This window comes from Pristiophorus japonicus, chromosome 10 (assembly GCF_044704955.1).
Source record: "Pristiophorus japonicus isolate sPriJap1 chromosome 10, sPriJap1.hap1, whole genome shotgun sequence".
Lineage (NCBI taxonomy): Eukaryota > Metazoa > Chordata > Chondrichthyes > Pristiophoridae > Pristiophorus > Pristiophorus japonicus.
The window spans coordinates 19,924,232-19,931,302 of NC_091986.1; the positions used below are offsets into that span (position 1 = coordinate 19,924,232).

The 7,071-nt window shown below is 45.5% G+C and overlaps 1 long non-coding RNA gene across 1 annotated transcript; it reads right to left on the reverse strand.

Moving 5' to 3' along the window:
* Positions 1-218: 218 nt before the first annotated feature.
* LOC139274693 (uncharacterized) lies at positions 219-5,297 on the reverse strand. The gene is made up of 3 exons (XR_011595566.1): positions 5,106-5,297; positions 3,833-3,985; positions 219-3,149 (listed from the first exon to the last, which is right to left on the reverse strand). It is a non-coding gene; the product is annotated as an uncharacterized lncRNA (long non-coding RNA).
* Positions 5,298-7,071: the final 1,774 nt, after the last annotated feature.

Below are 7,071 nucleotides of genomic sequence, written 5' to 3' on the forward strand. Positions count from 1 at the left end.
ACATCCCAACATTGAAACAACAATAAACAGCAGCAACAAACAATCTGAACAATATCAACTAAATAAAAACATTATTCTCCCCCTCCCAACCTGCGGCGATGTTTCCCTCCAGGTCCGGTCCCCCTTGCCTCCGTCCCCGTGTCCTAGCCCCACCCGCCCAAGGTGGTACCGAGACGACGTTGGCGTGTAGCAGGCAACGTCGAGACTTCCTGCCGAGGTAGGGGTGGTGGTGGCGCGATCGCCTGTTGGGGGGGTGGGGGGGGGGGGGAGTGTTGGAGGGGAAGGCGAAGCGAGGGAATCGCCTTCCGAGTCAGAAGGAATTACATCCTCCTGACTCGCCTGTGTGCTGGTGCTTGTGGTCTGCGGCATCACGGTACGTTCGGGTGCAGCACCGTGTTCTGCCAACAACGCCAGCCGCAAGACATTGGTGATGGCAGTCTGCGGACGCATCTCCATGAGACACCCGGGAGAAGTCCTCCGTGAAGGCCACAAACGCCTGAAGAAGGTTGCAACTAATCACGACGGTCTCCTCGCACAGATGAGTCAAGCCCTGTATGAGATCGGCCAGGGTAGGCGTGTGCTCACCTCACTGACCCGACCTCCATGGGGTCTGCGAGGACACTAATGCCAGCTGCATGCTGCTTGGTCTCTCTACCTCTTCATTTGAAGACAAACTCATGGCCGCCGCAGGTCCCCCAGTTGAGTCAGTTTCCTGCACCAATTCCTCCTCCATCTCCTCCAGCTCACTTGTCTCTTGCTCGGCCCCTCTTCGTCCTCCTCAACACCCATGTTAATGAGCACTTCCAGTGCTAGCGCTGTTCTTGGTGGCTCCATTGGCGCCTCTGGTGCTGGCCGAACTGCAAAGCACAATTAGAACAGAAGGGTACACGTTAGTCCTTCGCTGCGCTGGCATTCGTATGAGATGCAGCAGTACTACAATAAATGTGACCGGGAGACCTTACAGATTAATGCATCATTTGGTAGTATATATGTGGAATTCAGTGCCCCAGAGAGCTTTGGAGGATGGATCAGTCGGAGATAGACAGAATGATAAGGGGCTGTATGGAGAGCAAACAGAGAAGGGGACAATGGACAGATGGCCTGCACCTGCTCTTATATACTTATGTTCTTACGTTGTCAATCTGAGAGTAGCAGAGAGGCAGCATGCATAACATGATATAGTTCGGATTTTATAATTAAATTTCTTTACATTACTTTTACATTACTTTAACACTGCTTAAAACACTCACTTGGTGCATGTGTGGGCTCTGCAAGATAGGCGGTCCCACGAACGAGGATGACTTGCTTCCACGAGTTCACAGGATTTTCGGTGAAGGACCCGATGTTCCAGTCCTGAACTCCAATTGAGGGGGTGGAAGATGCCTGTGCGTGGATTTTTTTAACGTTTGGTGACCATTGCACACCAGTCACCACACGGGCTTGACAGAGCTAGGCCTTTATCCAGCGGCAAAGGTTAACCAGGACGACTGGAGACCTGCTCTGCTGCACGGACCTAGTGCGCACATGTGCTTATCTAGCTTCCCCTTAAATGCATCTATACTAATGGCCCCAACTACTCCGAGTGGCAGCTAATGTGATCTACTGAACTATCCAACTTATTATTCTTCAATGATAGCCTTTCATAAAACCTCATCTTCAAAAGAAACATCTTGCTCTGCAAGACCACGGGTGGTGGCTGAGCGACATTCGGTCCCCACAAGTATCGCTGCTCTCTCTTCAATCGACGACAGCTCCTGGAGCTGAACAGGGCCACCTCCGGTGTGCCTCTGCTCCCTCCTGTTGTTCAATAACTTCCTCTGCAAAAGTGACAAGAGCATGGCATGAGCTAAGATACTAAAATGGATAGTCAACAGTTTCCATAGTTATATGCTAATAGGGTTTTTATCCACAATTGATCTCCACCGAACTCGGCAAATGACAGGAGCTAATGTCCCAAAGTCTCCCAGGGCAGACAGTGAGCAAGGACAGCTTTTCCCCAGTGTAAGTGGTGAGCAACATTACAGGCAGGTTAATAGCCCTGTCCGGATCTTAACAGAGAATATATATAATATATGTAAGAATAACAAGCTTAAATTCAATGCAGGAGATTAATTTTAAAACCAATATGTATCTTTACAATAAAAAATCCTACTTACTCTTGCCGAAGCAACCAGGCTGTTCCAACACTTCCGGCATTGGTCGGCGTCCTCGCCTCATGTGACGCCGAGGAGACGACATTGGCGATCTCGCCCCATATCTTCTGATACGCCCGGGGTGGGGGTTTTCCCTTCGCACCCAGGGTTAATTGGGCCCACCAGGAGTGCACCTCCATGATGAAGGCCTCGTTGGCCTCGTCAGAAAATGGCTTGGTCCTCTTCCTCACCTCCTCCACATCATGTAAACTCTGATCAGAGTCAGTTATTTCTCTCTATTACTTTGAAAACTGTTATTTATCTGCTTTTTCTACTGTCAATCTGCTCTTTCTCTGTCCTCTAAAGTGATACTGTTAATAGTATCTATTATTTTGACAAATACTGGTATTTATCTGTTTTTTCTACCGTCAACCTGTTCTTTCCCCTCTGCCTTCAACTTCTCTCTCGATCCTCTCTCTCTCTACCCCTCAGTTTGCCTACTGAGCGTGTGTGGATGACCCCTGACCTCCCAAAACACAGGAAAAGCTGTCCAGAAAAAAAACCCACGCCTGTGCAGAAGGCCATTGCTAAGGAAGCTAGTGCGTTCCACATCGCTGGACTATCGCTCGGCCCACGTAACATCGCTGGCCTATCGCTTCGCCCATTTCACATCGCTGGGCTATCGCCGAGGCGAAAATCACGATCCAAAAAAAGGCCTAGCTCTGTCAAGCCCATGTGGTGATTGATGTGCCAGCGATCAGTAAGGCTGACACATCGCCAAGGCTGGAACATTGCCCATTTTTGGGGCGAAAGCCAGCAAAGTGGAAAGTCTAGCCCTTAGTTTCCATGGCAGCCTGGATTTTTTGTTGACCAGAAGCTGCTAATGTCTCGACTCCAGCTCATCCAGGAATATCCACGGCTTTGTCTCTGAAGTGTGCCGCCTCCTTTTTTTCCATTTAACTTTTCTTGAGACATCTTAATTTGTTTTGTGAAGAAGCGTACGCTGTTAATTACTTTCTGCGTTTAAAAAAAAAAGATTTTTTATACTATTTTGTTTTTACATCCTAGTAATGTTTTCTAATTAGTTTTAGGTCATTTCAAAAGATACAGGTGACTCACTTCTCAGTGCCACTCCTTATTTAAATGATTGGGTCTGTCCTCAGCTATTAATAATGCTATCTGGTTTGACTTTTTCACGAATTATAGGGTTCGAGGAACCCTGGATATTGGACCTTGGACCCCATTCTAATATGAATGGCGCTGCGGGAAATGGTGAATTTAAGTAAGGTTTTGATTCTTTGATAGGGTCAAACACTCGGAAGACAGAGAGTAAAATTTAACGTCAAATGGTGTAAAATGAGAGGTGGCAGATTGGCCTCCTATTATACCCATCCGCCCATGTTTGGGTGTTCCCCCTGCACAAGGTGCTCACCCCGAGCATGAATGGTAGGGCCCGAGGAGCCCCGGATATTGGGCCTCGGACCTCATTCCCATATGGAATGGCGCTGCGGGAGGAAGCTACGCAGGTAATGATTGAAAGTATAAGCCGCTGTTAGTGCCCCAGCGGCCCAGGGGTAAGCGATTGGTGGCCGTGGGGGGTGCAGTGTGGCATGGTAGCTATTGGTGGATGGATGGTCTGTGAGATCGGGAGTCGGGGGGAGCCTGCTCCTCCTGAATCCACAATCGGGTAAGTAACTCACCTTTTTTGTTGCAGGAGTTCTGCAGGGCTAGTTTCCCTGAGCCCAGTCTGTAAACCAATCTTGTTTGTCCTCGCTCAATATGGTGGGTGGTGCAGTTCCAGCCGGAATTGTTTGCACACTTCCTGCCCGCTATTTTGGGGTCTTAGGTGGCAGCTGAAAAACAGGCATTGCACAGCCTAATTTCTACATATAATTTTACAGCACAAAATGAAGGCATTCGGCCCATATTGCCTGTGCTAATTCAACTAAAAGAGCTATCTATTTAGACCCACTCTCTTGCCCTTTCCCCATAACCACTTATATAATTTATATAATTTTTCAAATATTCATCCACTTTCCTTTTAAAAGCTATCATAAATTTTGCTTCTATAACTGTTCTAATGCCATTCCAATCACCTCTGTTAAAAAAGTCTCCTTCAAATAATTCTCCAAATTTCTCCCTTCGTTAGGTAAGTGAATAAACAAGCAAAGTTAGGCCCCTCGCTTAGCTCAGCTGCATAAATAAATCTGTGCTGTCGTGGGTTATAATGCTCATGGAAAATATGCCAGAAATTAAATATGCACAGAATATACACTACGCCAAAATTAGAAATATATATATGATTACATGTGATATATTCTAAATATTGCAGATTATTTAATTGTATCAAATTACATTAATTTACACATTATTAAAAGATAAGTACATCTTGTACTTTCTTTAAAGTCACACCATAAAAGCTTTTGTAACATTCCTCTTTCCAGTTCTTGATATGTCAATTTTTTTCTGCAGAATTTTACTGAAAATTTCATTTTTGATGATCACTAGTCTGAAGTTTATACATACTGTACAATGCTGGGGCTTTTCTATAACAACAATGGATATTTGTCCTTGCTTTTTATTCATAGCTTTAAAATCAGTAGCAAATCAGTTCCTCCAAAATGAAAGCTTCCTTCTCAAGGCTTTAACAGGGCAATTGGTGTTGTCTCAGCTGTGGGAGGAAGGCTGTTTGCCTTTGATAAGAAACCAATTAAGTTAACAGCGTTTTGAACCAAAGGTGAATTGAACGTGTCCAATATCTATTGTCGGCTGAATTATGTAGAATCCCCAAAACAGAAAATTACTATTTATTATCTACATCAGGCTCCCGTCCTCCTTCGTCAGGCCCATCACATGGGCTGGTGTTAGCTCTCCCGCAGAAGCTACATACTCTAATCCTGTCCTATTCGAATCCTCTTTACCTGCCCTTTCCCTACAGCTTTATTTTTTTCCCCCCCATTTGCAAACACTTACCGAATTAACTTTTAAATACTGTTATAGCCTCTGACTATATAGTCAGATCTGCTGAGCATTTTTGGCTGGGAAATTCAATAATGCAAGAAAATGGGCAGCGCGATACGAGATATGCCAACGCCCGTTCATAACGCACAGGCAGGACGTCAATTTGATGCTGCCTGCTAATTTAAATGGTTGCAGTGCACAGCCTCATGATTATCGCGCTGCTGAGCACAAAGTCTGCCAGCAGCGGGCTGAAGTTAGCGTCGCTTGAGCGAGGCTGTCTTTCCTTAAACTTAGGCCGTTCATTTTCAAGGCGGTCTCTAGCCCTTAAAGCTGAACTGCCTTCTGAAAATAAAATCCTTCTGAACCAGGCAGTCTGCAACTCTTAAAGCAGAACTACCTTCTGCAAATAAAAATTTCTAAAATTACTTCAGCACTAATACAAATGGGGATAGAGGAACAAAGGGATCTTGGAGTACAAATACACAAATCACTAAAAGTTGAGACACAGGTTAGAAAGGCTGTAAAAAAAGCAAACCGAGCACTAGGGTTTATTTCTAGAGGTATAGAATAGAAAAGTAGAGAAGTTATGCTAAACTTGTATCGAACCTTGGTTAGACCACACTGAGAATATTGCATACAGTACTGATCGCCATGTTATAAAAAGGATATAGAAGCATTGGAGAGGGTGCAGATAAGATTTAAAAGGATGATACCAGAAATGCGAGGGTATACATATCAGGAAAGGATGAACAGGCGCTTTTCTCTTGAAAAAAGAATGCTGAGGCGTGACTTTAAAATTATGAAAGGTTTTGATAGAGTGGATACAGAGAGAATGTTTCCACTTATGTTGAAGATCATAACCAGAGGCCATCAATATAAGATAGTCACCAAGATATCCAATCGGAAATTCAGAAGAAACCAGAAGCCAAAGGGTGATGAGAATGTGGAACTCACTATCAGAGGGAGTGGTTGAAGCGAATAGTATAGATGCATTTCATCATCATAGGCAGTCCCTCGAAATCGAGGAAGACTTGCTTCCACTCTAAAAGTGAATTCTCAGGTGACTGTACAGTCCAATATGCGAATTACAGTCTCTGTCACAGGTGAGACAGACAGTGGTTGAAGGAAAGTCTGGTTTGCCGCATGTTCCTTCCGCTGCCTGCGCTTGATTTCTGCATGCTCTCGGTGATGAGACGCAAGGTGCTCAGCGCCCTCCCAGATGCTCTTCCTCCACTTAGGGTGGTCTTGGGCCAGGGATTCCCAGGTGTCGGTGGGGATGTTGCACTTCATCAAGGAAGCTTTGAGGGTGTCCTTGAAATGTTTCCTCTTCCCACCTGGGGCTCGCTTGCCATGTAGGAGTTCTGAATAGAGTGCTTGCTTTCGGAGTCTTGTCTCGGGCAGGCGGACGATGTGGCCTGCCCAACGGAACTGGTCGACTGTGGTCAGTGCTCCGATACTGGGGATATTGGCCTGGGCGAGAACACTGACGTTGGTGCCTCTATCCTCCCAGATGAAATACAATGTCGGAAAATGTGAGGTTATCCACCTTGGAAAAAAAAACAGTAAAAGGGAATATTATTTGAATGGGGAGAAATTACAACATGCTGCAGTGCAGAGGGACCTGGTGGTCCTTGTGCATGAATCCCAAAAGGTTAGTTTGCAGGTGAAGCAGGTAATCAGGAAGGTGAATGGAATGTTGGCCTTCATTGCGAGAGGGATGGAGTAAAAAGCAGGGAGGTCTGCTGCAACTGTATAGGGTATTGGTGAGGCCTCACCTGGAGTACTGCGTGCAGTTTTGGTCACCTTAATTAAGGAAGGATATACTAGCTTTGGAGGGGGTACAGAGCCGATTCACTAGACTGATTCCGGAGATGAGGAGGTTACCTTATGATGATAGATTGAGTAGACTTGGTCTTTACTCGTTGGAGTTCAGAAGGATGAGGGGTGATCTTATAGAAACATTTAAAATAATGAAAGC